The sequence below is a fragment of the Delphinus delphis genome, chromosome 8 (genome assembly GCF_949987515.2).
Source record: "Delphinus delphis chromosome 8, mDelDel1.2, whole genome shotgun sequence".
In the NCBI taxonomy this organism is placed as follows: Eukaryota; Metazoa; Chordata; class Mammalia; order Artiodactyla; family Delphinidae; genus Delphinus; species Delphinus delphis.
The window spans coordinates 83,147,056-83,159,678 of record NC_082690.1 but is presented as its reverse complement, the minus strand read 5'-3'; the positions used below and the strand labels follow the sequence as shown (position 1 = coordinate 83,159,678).

At 43.4% G+C, this 12,623-nt stretch overlaps 1 protein-coding gene and 1 long non-coding RNA gene across 3 annotated transcripts in view; one reads left to right on the top strand and one right to left on the bottom strand.

Annotated features, from left to right (window-relative positions):
* The window catches only part of LOC132429161 (uncharacterized), a 47,198-nt gene extending 36,727 nt beyond the window's left edge, over window positions 1-10,471 (bottom strand). The window contains exon 1 of the long non-coding RNA XR_009520296.1: window positions 10,207-10,471. This is a non-coding gene — a long non-coding RNA (uncharacterized lncRNA). The remainder of the gene's footprint in view (window positions 1-10,206) is intronic.
* Window positions 9,550-12,623, top strand: part of MPPED2 (metallophosphoesterase domain containing 2) — a 173,966-nt gene continuing 170,892 nt past the window's right edge. The window contains exon 1 of one of the 2 annotated variants that reach the window (XM_060017367.1): window positions 9,550-9,837. The gene's annotated coding sequence lies outside the window, so the exon portion shown is untranslated. Of the gene's footprint in view, window positions 9,838-11,164; window positions 11,393-12,623 lie in introns of those variants that run through there. The other variant, XM_060017366.1, reaches the window with a different exon arrangement.

The window sequence follows — 12,623 nt, the reverse complement described above, 5'->3', positions numbered from 1 at the left end:
GTTTGGGGATGATGTGGAGTGAGACTTTAAGCATCGTGCCAACACCAAACATGGCATTCCCTATTGAATGAGCCAAATCCATCCCCTGAGTCTGAATAATTTAGAGGAGACGTGATGTCATTGTCTACTTAGAGATAAATGGAAAGGAGTCTGGGTGTAGACTTTTGGAGTGGCCTTTGTAATAACAGTAATTAAAAAGAGCATTACCTCATATATTTAAACTTTTCGTACATACCATGTGCTTTTCTCATTTTTACCCAATATTACTCAAAAAGGGCTAGTAGTCCTGTGTCATTATTTTTGAAGCACTGTTCGATGACACTGGTTTTAACAGTTTCTCACAGTTCACTGCTTCAGTTTTCATCAAATTATATTTCTAGTTACAGTAGACACTTTCATCGTCAATTTCCGTATGCCTCAAAGATATGCGAGGACCAGTTAGCTAATTGTGAATTTGGATACCAGATAATAGGTGCTGTAGAACATGTTTTTCTCTCAGTACAACCTTTTCTAAAATGAAAATCTTAGACTCCACTAGGCAAACTCCTTGACACCCAAACACACTCATATTTCTTTAACTAAATTAGCTTGTGCGTATGGGGAAGGTTGAGGATCACCACAGACTATTTAATTTTGACGTGCAAATCTTGTAATAAGATAAACACTAGTCATATACACTTCCATATACTTCATATCCCAACTGGTAGAAACGCAGCAGTCATACAATTTGCCAAAGAAATGCCAAGTTCCAAAGAATTGCCAAGTTCCAAAGAATTCTTAAATCCTCCCTCCTTTAAGTTCTACAACTTTCCCATGTTATTGCCATCACGTTTTGAACCTCCTGTTGTCAGATGAACACTACAGATTAGGGCCCATTATATATTCTAGACAGCTCTGAAGTATGCAAATAAGTGTTATATCAACAATTGGTAGTAAAGTTTAAATATCAATTAGTCATCATTCTCAACAAACTATCAGCTTATTTGTTTTGTTTATGAATTTAAACAACATAACCAAAAACTGACTGCAGCTAGCAAAACATAAAATCCCTAATTTGCTTTTTAGAATATTGCTTTTGCCTCAAAAATTATTTTTTATTAATAATATGACAATAAGACCATATCTCTTGGTCTTTCAAAGATCAATTCAATCATTCCCATAAATGTGAATATCAGAGAGATTTTCTTAATATGTTTTAGGACTATTGACTCCTTAAAGGAGCATCTTTTAAAGTAATCTTTATGGTTATAATATGTGTGCAGTGTCCTGAAATGGAATATGGACTGTTAGGTATTCTAAACTTATAACATGCATAGCACTTCTTTTAATGAAAGTTCTATAGAGCCATAGAAGGATGTTTAATGACATGGAAAGATGTTCACAGTATCTATTCAGTTGAAAGAACAGGTTATATAGGTAATGGGATATGAGGAAGAAAGAGGGGAACTTTTATTTCCTAATGTACTTCAGTGTTTAATTTATTTACAATGGCAGTATATTAATTTTGTATTAAAAAGATTTAGAAATGTATTACAAAACTGTATAATAATTACTTGATATGTATCATACATTATTCTAAGGTCTTAAAAAATACTAACTCATTTAATCTTGTAACAACTCTACAAAGTAGGTACTTTTAATATCTCCTTTTTACAAATGAGGAAACCAAGGCACAGAGGGTTTAAGTAATTTACCCAAGGTCACGCAGGTAGTAAGAGGCAGGCAGAGGTGGGATTCTAATCTTGCTTTCCTCTCAACTACTACAATATACACTTAACTGTGTTCCCAATTTTCTTCCATTTTTGTAAAATACATTTGACTGAAAAACTATATAACCAAGTGTTAACAGTAAATATTTCTGAATGATGAAATTACAGCTATTTTAAAATTTTTTCTTTTTGCTTATTTGTATTTTCCAATTTTCACAAAACAATGGATAGAAAAGGAAATAATATTGAAAAGGAAAAAAATCATCTTTTTACAGTTCCTTCTGTACTGAGCATGAAATAGGGATTTTGATCTATCACTGTAATTTTTTTAAAACGACCTTCCTGTAAACCTTCCTTTTATTTTAGAATCTAGTAAAACCATGTCCCGTAGACCTTGGCTATTCATCTCTTCTCTTGTGTGCAGATTTTGCTCTGTTTATAGATGGTCACTATGGGGAATCATGAGGACAGAAGAAGAAACTGATGGAACTTTCAAAACGTAGACGTTCCAAGAAAGGGGTAAATTTTGAAAACATGGTTGCCATTATAAATGTCCTTAAAAGTTTATATATATTTCCATTGCATCTTTTCTTGGCAGCCTGACTTGCTAAGAGGGGCCATAGTGACTTAGTTTCCACCAATCAGGAAGCCAATAATCAGAACGCCTTCACAGTGGGTTTGTGGGTTTGTGATTGGGTCCACGTGGAATAATCCTGCACCAAAAGAACAATATTCTTACTTGTAATCAGTGTCTATGTATTTCCTCTGAGAGCATATCTGTTTCTTTGAATGTTTCACTTAAAAAACAACCATTTTATAAGAATCACTTAGAATATTGTTTGGAATATTAAATAGAAGTGAACTAACTCCAATAAAGACAGATGTGGAATTGACGTAGCATCTAAAAACTTCAAAGGAAAACAGAAATACACTTCTTGCATTTATATTTCATACAAAATAAGACAAGTCCATATGTGGACCAAAAATAGGTGTGGGACATTGAATGAGGGATAATGTTCTAGAATCTGTATGTTTGAAAAAAGTTAATGACATTTTATGCCAGGACTGTATTTCATACTGCAGTTCCTCATGACAAGATGGGATTCCAAAAGATGTGTACAGAATAGAATGAAGTTGGCTTGGAGACATGGGAAGGGTGCACTACGAGTAGAATGAGGGGCTTAAAAAAGGAAGTCGTTGGGTAAGTATAGCTCTCAGCCTCTCTGGCTGGGTACTGCCACACCTTCAGACACTATTTCAAGATTCTGGTACTCTTTGTTTTTATTACGTAAACTGTATTCAAATCTCTTAATTCCATTCACATCTCTCCATGTCTCATCTCCTCCAAACTGTTCTGCTAGAGGCTACCATCACCTCCAGCCCAAAGACTGCGAGAGCTTCCGAATGTCCTCCCAAAGTTCACTCTAGCCCCCTAAAATCCATTCTCCACGCTGGGGCAAGAGTGACCTTTGCAAAACATAAAACTAATCATGTTAGCCTTTCTACTTAAGATCCTTAAACAGATTCCAGTTGCCCTCAGAATAAAGTCAAACATCTTCAACAAGACCTTAGTTGTGACCTTCAAATGTTTTTAACTTGGCCCTTCAGTTCTGGCCTCTGCCTACAGATCCGGATCCAGACCCCTCTGGAACTCAGCAACCCGCCACACTGCTTTTCTTTTTCCTATAACATCCTTGTATTCCTTTCCTCCATCAGGGAGTCTTCACTCAGAGGAGGAAAAGTACCCCTATTTTAAGTTTTCTTTGTACCAGTTGCCTCTCCTTTTCTTAGATACAATTTTTATTTATTTATGTGATTATTTAAAGTCAGTCTCTCCCCAGGCTCATTAGATTACCTACTTCATATGTGGGAGGAAACTCTTGCTTTTTGCATCATTAGTCCATCGGCATGGTTTGAGTACTCTGCCTGTCACAGAGCAGAGCTTTAAAAGTATTTTTTGAATAACTGAACATTATTATTACTGAGAGAAATGGGGTTTAGATTCTGTTGGTCTCTCAAAGTCAATTTTTAAAAAAATGTATTCATTCATTTATTTATTTTTGCTGAGAGGGAAAATTACATTATACATTGCTTAATCAAAATATTGATATATCTTATACTAGCTTGTCAAACTGAATTATTAAACTTGAAAAACCCCACATATGTTTTCTTTAATCTGGTTATTATGGGTTTTCCACACTGCCCATCTTTCAAAAGAGATTACTTTGGCTTTTACTTCAATGAGATTGCTCGTCTTCCACCACGACAAGCCTATCCCAAGTACCACTAAATTCTATCCCACTTTTCCAGAACTGGGACCATGATATGATATAGGGAAGGACTCAGCAAACACTAATTGATAACAGAGATCACGCAAGTCTGTTAGGCTAGAAAGCACACCAGCACATGCTCAGTATCTTGTTAAGATATTTTTTTGAAACTGATTATTAAAATTATTACATAAATAATACTCATCTCTTTTGTTGATACATGCTAAACATTAGCTAGTAAGTATGGTAAGAATTAGCGAGTGTTTTGTAAAATTTTAAGATTTCCACTCTCTCCATCTTTATTATTTAAGCTGCTGGCAAAGCTGGATCAAATTTAGTCTTTCTAAGATAATGCCTATAAAATTTATTTTATGAAATAAAATTTCATGGGTTCTAGTGTTTCTTGAATCTTTCTTAGTCATACACGTTTTTATTGGATAACCAAAAGGAAATTTTAAATAAGAAGGACAAAAGCCATAATTTATATATTTATTTTGAGCACTTCAAAAAGGATCTATCAAAGAATCAGGTTAATCACATAATTTTCTTTTGAGACTATATTTTGGTATATTATGTCTGTAAATTTTAAGATACAAAATTTTTTTTTTCTTCTGCATCCTGCTGTGTTTAAAAAGAAGGCTGCCTTTAAATGGATGGGACACATAAAAATCTTCAGCTTCTCTATGAGAAAATCAACTTATGAAGCAGTCTTATGTACTATTTCATGCTTTTGAAGACAGTAACAAACCCCTTTAATTGTACTATTTGAACTCCGTAGGAAATCCTTAGCTCTTATCCTCCATGCTGGTCTCATGATATCACTTCCGTTCCTGCATATCTGGTATGGATTTTCCTTCATTGTGTAGTAGCCTCAATCACTCATGCATTCTCTTACTCTCTTTCTCATTTATTGACTCATAAGATTGTTGAACAAATATTTCCAAGTTTCTACCAAGTGCATACATAGCACATAAGAATGAAAACCACAAAGGGATAGAGGGCATAGTTCTTCAGCTTGAGGGGGTTACAATGAAAACATTTAAAACAAACCAAAGAAAAAAAGTAAAAACTGTAGGAATTTAGAATAAAGTAAAGGTATTGGTTGGCTCAGATATTTTTCTAATTGTGTCATAATAGTTCTATTAACAGGCTCTGATTTCTGATAATATATATCTTAAGTTTTGCTGGAAAATGATTAAAATGCAACCAATTTAAAGAAAAAAAGAGGTAAAATAGTTGAATTTTTTTTCTGAAGAAGAGCTGCAGGGTTGAACCAAGCTTTTAGTTATACACAAGTATCCCTGAAGTATTGGAAAACTATTCTCATAGGGAGAATGAAAGCCAACTCCAAATAAAGTACTGAGCTTTCAAGGGAAGTAGCACTCACTTTCCAAGCTTCCACCTAAGGTTCTCCCACGCTCCTATCTCTCATTTTCTTCCCTAAATGCATTCTGAAATGATATTTTAAAAGATACTGCAGCAGGATATCAGGAAGTATATTTGCCAGTTCCTTCGATGAAATCACTGGAGAAAGGGTCCAGGTTTACATTCCATTAAAGGAAAAAATGTGTAATATTTGCATAGAGGCAAGCATAAACTTGGCATTTGATTTTCATCCTTCTTTTGTTTTCTATTAGAAGCAATAAAAATTGAATTTAACAACAAAAAAAATGGAGCTTACAGCCTCACTTATCTTAAAAAAAAAACACCACCAAAACTCCCGGAATATAACATTCAAAATTTGGTATAATGAGGTTTGATGTTTCCAAGCTAATGTCAGGGGACAGACATGGTTCACATCCACTCATTTTAAAACAAGTTTTTAGTGTAGGTAGCTATGCTGGTAGAGAATATGATTTGACAAAATGCAATATGTTCAAAACCATGGGATGAGAATTATTTGAAAAGTGAGTTCCTTTTTGTCCTAATTTATTATTTAAATTCACTCATACTTCTCCAGCTTCTTTATTTTGGTAGACAAATGGAAATAAAAATTCATAACCTTAATACAGGTTGGTCACCAACTCTCAGTGTATAACTGATTAGCAGGGACACAGTAGAGGTTGACTTCTTCCTACACTGCAAGTTACGATTTTAACCTTTTTTTGCCTCAATTTTTCCCCATTCAATAAAATGATAAAGAAGTTTTCATCAACTTTGTAAAGGATCACTCACTTGATTTTTTTTATAGCATTAAGTATCCCATGAAATGTGCCACTAAAGTAGAACAGGTTATTATTTGCTTTTTGTGTGCACGTTACTTAGATCTAGGATCATGCACAAGCTAGTTTTCCTTTTTTGATTGACTATCAGGTTGTTTGTTTTCTAAAGGAAGAAAACCACAGAAATAATTTGGCTGGCGCAGATTTATTTTTGACTGATTAAATCAGTCAAAATCAGTTGAAACATTTTAACCATGTGGATAAGGGGTGTACTGCTAACTCATAGAAGAAAGAAAACAAAACCAAGCATTTCTTCAAAAACATGATTCCAGTCAGTGTTTGCTGCTGGGCTGGAAATCAAAAACAAAATATAAAGGAGCCCCTCCCCACCTTTGGCATTCTTTAACGCCAATGCCACTTGCTGTGGTTTATGCTGGGCGAGGAAAGTGACTGTCCTCTTGCTCCCAGCACATGTGACAAGTACGGACACTCTGGACATACTGTACAACAAAAGAAATACATTAGCAAGCCCTTCATTTCTACTCAGGCATAAGACATACCTTACTTCAAATTCAAGTGCCAGCAAAAAGAAACTCAAAATGGATTCGAGACCTAAATGTAAGTCCAGACACTATAAGACTCTTAGAGGAAAACATAGGCAGACACTCTATGACATAAATCACAGCAAGATCCTTTCTGACCCACCTCCTAAAGAAATGGAAATAAAAACAAAAATAAACAAATGGGACCTGATGAAATTTAAAAGCTTTTGCACAGCAAAGGAAACCCTGGAAAAGACAACCCTGAGAATGGGAGAAAATGTTTGCAAACGAAGCAACTGACAAAGGATTAATCTCCAAAATTTACAAGCAGCTCATGCAGCTCACTAGCAAAAAAACAAACAACCCAATCCCAAAATGGGCAGAAGACCTAAATAGACATTTTTCCAAAGAAGATATACAGATTGCCGACAAACACATGAAAGGATGCTCAACATCACTAATCATTAGAGAAATGCAAATCAAAAATACAAGAGGTATCATCTCACACCGGTCAGAATGGCCATCATCAAAAAATCTACACACAATAAATGCTGGAGAGGCTGTGGAGAAAAGGGAACCCTCTTGAACCGTTGGTGGGAATGCAAATTGATACAGCCACTATGGAGAACAGTATGAGGTTCCTAAAAAAACTAAAAATAGAACTACCATATGACCCAGCAATCCCACTACTGGGCATATACCCTGAGAAAACCGTAATTCAAAAAGGGTCATGTACCACAATGTTCATTGCAGCTCTATTTTCAATAGCCAGGACATGGAAGCAACCTAAGTGTCCATCAACAGATGAATGGATAAACAAGATGTGGCACATATATACAATGGAATATTACTCAGCCATAAAAAGAAACGAAACTGAGTTATTTGTAGTGAGGTGGATGGGCCTAGGGTCTGTCATACAGAGTGAAGTAAGTCAGAAAGAGAAAAACAAATACTGTATGCTAACACACATATATATATAGAATCTAAAAAAAAATGGTTCTGAAGAACCTAGGGGCAGGACAGGAATAGAGACGCAGACGTAGAGAATGGACTTGAGGACACGGGGAGACGGAAGGGTAAGCTAGGACGAAGTGAGAGAGTGACATGGAGATATATACACTACCAAATGTAAAATAGATAGCTAGTGGGAAGCAGCCACATAGCACAGGGAGATCAGTATAGCACAGGGAGATCAGTTCGGTGTTTTGTGACCACCTAGAGGGGTGGGATAGGGAGGGTGGGCGACTGGGAGATGCAAGAGGGAGGAGATATGGGGATATATGTATATGTATAGCTGAGGGTGGGAGGGAGACGCAAGAGGGAGGAAATATGGGGATATATGTATAGCTGATTCACTTTGTTATACAGCAGAAACTAACACACCATTGTAAAGCAATTATACTCCAATAAAGGTGTTAAAAAAAATTCAAGTGTCAGGAAAGCCCATTGTAAAAGGGACATATTTTCAAGTGAATTCTGTTTGATCTTTTTTTATAGGGGCTCCAACCAGCCTCTCTCCCTTCCTCCCCAGACCCTGGAAACCAATTAGTCTCAGCACAGAGGCCACAGACCAGGCTGAAACGGTTCCTTTTTATTTTTAGGGGATATAATTTCAGCCAGGATGTCTAGTCAGTTGTCACATAGTATACCTAGCACACTTCTCCCTCTCACACACATCCATTGGATTTCCCTTTGGAGAATGCCTAGATTTTTGAGTCTGCCTCCTGGAAAGGAATTAGAGCTGGTTGGCGTCCAGATCCTTCAGCTCTGACAATGGCATAACATCCCAGGGCCACCTCATCTTTCACAGTCAACACCACCAACCAAGTTTTCTAAAAGCCTTCTCTTCCTTGTCCTCTGTCTTCTAGCATTTCAGCCGCTTTTCTTTTCCTTACGTGTTTGCCTACAATTCTGAAAACCTTTTCTTCCATAACCCAAAGTAGCAGAGGAAAAAGGACAAACTTTTATTTTTACGTTTTTGAATTGCTTATCCTTTGGGAGAAATGTGCCCCAAACACAAAAATGGAAACAATTAGTCTTTGCCTCTCCTTGCCTCCATATACTGAACCTGCCTTAATTCATGGAGGTGAAAGAAATTATCAGCTGGATTGGCCTAGGAACAACATCGCAGAAAGAAAGGGTGTGTGTGTGTGTGTGTGTGTGTGTGTGTGTGTGTGTGTGTGTGTGTGTGTGTGTGTGTGTGTGTGTGTGTGTGTGTGTGTGTGTGTGTGTGTGTGTGTGTGTGTGTGTGTGTGTGTGTGGCGAGTTGAAAGGCTTGAGAAAAGGGAGCATAGCTCTCCCCCAGGAAAGTCTAAGCTCAGCAGACGGGGAGGGGGACCCAGGGTCGCCTTCCCTGGTTTCAGCGCAGGGCCCGAGCCGCTCCCCTTGCCCCCGAGGCAAGCTCTGCGCCCTGGAGCTGTGCCAGGACTGCAGACAGCGCCTGGCAGGTCGGTGGGTGGGGGGCCTGGGGCCTGGGTGTTCCTGGGTGTTCCCTTTGCAGAAGACGCCCATTTGGAGGGAAAACTCCATTTATTTTCCTGGGGCTCCGTAGCCCCCCTCCCCGGTCCCCTATCATTTTTACGCTGATCGCACTCCTGATGATGAACTTGCAGCTCAGCTTCCTGCCGCCTGCTTGACCCGGGAGCACCAGCAGGCTGCCGGCCTCGCCCTCAGCTCCCTCCTCCTCTTGCAACCCCGGGGCCTCAGGGCGCCAGTGGGGGTTCGAGTGGGCCGGGGCAGCAGGAGGGGCGCGCGGGGGCGCGGGGTCCCGCCGGGGAGCGCGCACAGAGCGGCGCCTCGGCCGCCCTGCTTCCTGGAGCTGTGCTCCTTTGACCCCAGTGGCAGTCCCTGTCACTGCACCGCTCTCGCTCCCTCCGGCTCGCCGCGCCCTCGCTCCCTCTCTTCGCCCCCTCGCTCGCTCTCTCCCCAGATCGAGGCTGCTCCCGTCCTTTCTCCCCCGCGCCTCCCTCTCGTGCCGCGCCCCCCGGCCCCCAGCCCCAGCCCGCGGCGGGACCTCTGGGGTCGAAGGTTCTGGCCCGCCCGCGCCCCTCGCCGCCCCCGCGCGCCTCCCGCCGGCTCCTGCTGCTTCGCGATGGATCGCCTGCTCGCCGGGCGCTGAAGGCATCCCCAGGACCCGGAGCGCAGCCCGGGAAAGGTAATCCGCCCCGGGAAGGGAGGCGGAGGGCGGGGGAGGGGGAGGAGGCGGCCGGGCGCCCGGTGCCGCGCGCGAGAGGAAGGGAAAAAAATGCACACACAAAGCGGAGCCCGGGTGCGAGGTGCCTTGTCAGCGGCGCGTGCGAGGGGCTCGGAGGCTGCGGACCGCGGCTGCCCCGGTGCCCCTGACATTCTCACAAGCCGGCGCTTCCCGGGCAATTCGGAACCCGAGGAGGGCTTATTTTCAACCCCCGAGCGAAAGCGAATTCTTTTTTAGGAGCTGTCTCCCTCCCACTCCCCATCTTGACCCTCTGCCCTTCTCCCCTCCCCCCCCCCCAGTCCTCGGCCCTCGACCTCCCGGGGTCCTCACCTCGCGGCTCCCTCCTCCGCCGGGATTTCTTAGGAGGGAAGGAGGGGGTGTCGGCGAGGGGCGGCGGCGAAAGCCCGGCAGCGGGGATGGGGGTGGGGACGAGGGCTCGGCGAGCTGTTTACTAGAAAGTCCCGGGGTTATGTGTTCGAGCCGCCCCGGCCTAGGCCCGGGTGCATTGTGTTGGCCCGAGCCCCGGGCGCCCGCGGCGGCCCGAGCGAGGTGCGGTGGCCAGGAAGGCGCCGCGCAGCTTTGTGCTCGGGCTGCGCTCCGCGGCCGCCCCCGGGCCGCCCGCGTGCGCGCCGCTCTCGCGCGGGGCTGTTTCTCACTCTCTCCCGGCGCCCCAACCTCGCTCTCCCCCGCCGCCTCCGGTCTCCACGATCGTAGCCTGCAGATCGAGCAGGCGACCCGGGCTGGGCTGCGGGGGACGAGCAGCGAGAAAAAGTAACCGTTGCCGCCCGATTTCTTCCCTTGAGAGGCAGGAGTTTCTATGCTATTTACATGTAACAGGGTTATCTTTGTAAAGCCTTTGAATTACAAGGTTTGCGGCCTAGGAGGTAGAGGGGGCATTTTCCTGGAGGTTGGGGAGGGGATTAGAATCTACCAGCAAGGAAGGAAATTAAGGATGCTCCAGTGGGGTAGATTTATTACCACATTCCCCCCCAACACACCCGAAATTAAGTGCAAATGCGGGTCATGAAAAATGTGTAATTGACTTGAGATGCTGCAAACAAACACAAACAGGTCATGGTGGAAAAAACAAGCAAAACTTTAAGTGCAAGAAAAGATTTCCAAAGGGGGGGGAATCCGTGGTCTCCACACCCCCTTCCAACGCTCGCTGGCTCCCTCCCTTTCTTTCTCTGCCGCTCCAGGGAAGCAGCCCCGCAGCTCCGGGGCAGAGAGCAGGGAGGCGGTGGCGGCTCCGGGCGCGGGCTCCGCTCTGAGGGTTCGGGGATGCCAACGCGCCCTGGAGGCTGACGTCGGGGGCGTGGGGCTGTGATGCTCGAGCGAGGATGGTGCGGTGTCAGAGCCATTGGCCGCCGGTGGTCATCAATCAATTCGGGGCTGGGGGAAAGGTAGAGAAAGAAAGGCGCCCAACGGAGCCTGGGGCCGCGAGCGCCAGCGCCAACAGTGCCAGAAGCGGCGGCCTCAGCGGAGGCGACGGCGGTGGCAACGGGGGACTGAGCGAGTAAGGCGAGCTGGTGCTCCAGGAAGGAAGGGGGAGCTGTAGTCCGGACAAGCCGGCCGTGAGCCGGGAGGGCAGGGCGCGCGCGAGTGTGTCAGTGTGTGTGAGTGTGTCAGTGTGTGTGTGTGTGTGTGTGTGTGTGTGTGTGTGTAGTTGCTGACCACCCCCAACTGCCCACCCTAGATTTAAAACAAACACACCAATCCAAAGTAGAGAATTCCGCGCCCCCCGCCCCACCATATATAGGCTCTACGCGTTGCCAGAGGCGCGGGAGAAAAGTCCTGCCCTTTCTTTCCGAAAGAATGTGCCAGCCGGGTGTCCGCAGTGCTGGAGACAAGTTCAGGTGTAAGTGCGTCGGGAGGGAGGGCGCTCTGTGGACTGAGGCACGTGGAACTTTGTGCATCCGTCTAAACACCTTGCTGGAGAAGCCGCCCGGAAGGCTTCTGGGCATCGCTCCGGAATACAGGGATGAGTAACTGGAGATGGGCATGAAAGAGTAAGGGCGTGAGTTGAGAAAGCACTCGATCTGTGCTGCAGAGGGAGGAGAAAGCGAAATTTGGCGGAGTCGGAGCAGGCGAGTCCCGAAGTCTGGCCAGGCTGTCGGGCGATCTTCTTAGGGGTAGTGAATAAAATGAGCATCCTTGTTTAAACGAGGAAATCACGGGCTCCTTTCTCATAGGCTGTGCCGTGCGGTGCTCGGGCAGAGAGGTCATGAGTTGTTGCTTTGAAAACTCTTGGTAAATTGGACTTCTGGTGTCTAGGAGGTGGAGACAGTTATTTAATTCCTCAGCTTTTAATCCCTTCATTGCCAGCAGACTTTAAAAGCGTTTCCCACTAGATTCCTGAAAAAGAACATTCCAAGTTGCACAGCTTAAGGCACAGGATAAGTGATTGCTGTCTAGGAAATGCAAAATGTGCTCACATGATTTTTTTTTTAAAGGGAAAATCAAAGTAGCACCAGCATGAATGTTTGGCAGTGTCACATTTTTCTTTAGGATTCCTGGCATTTAGTACTGGGTTCCTTTGTTTTATAGAGCAAATGTATTGAAGTATAAAAATGGACATTTTAAAAAAGAATACTGGTCTCTGTAAATATTATACATAAAGTAATGTAAGTGTGATGAGGATGAGCTGCTCCAAAATCTGATTATTTGGAAGGCTTTACTGACTAAATATGTGAAGCAAGGTGATGCAGGTTCTTGGTAGTTTTAGGTGGTGTATCATTCTGTCTTGT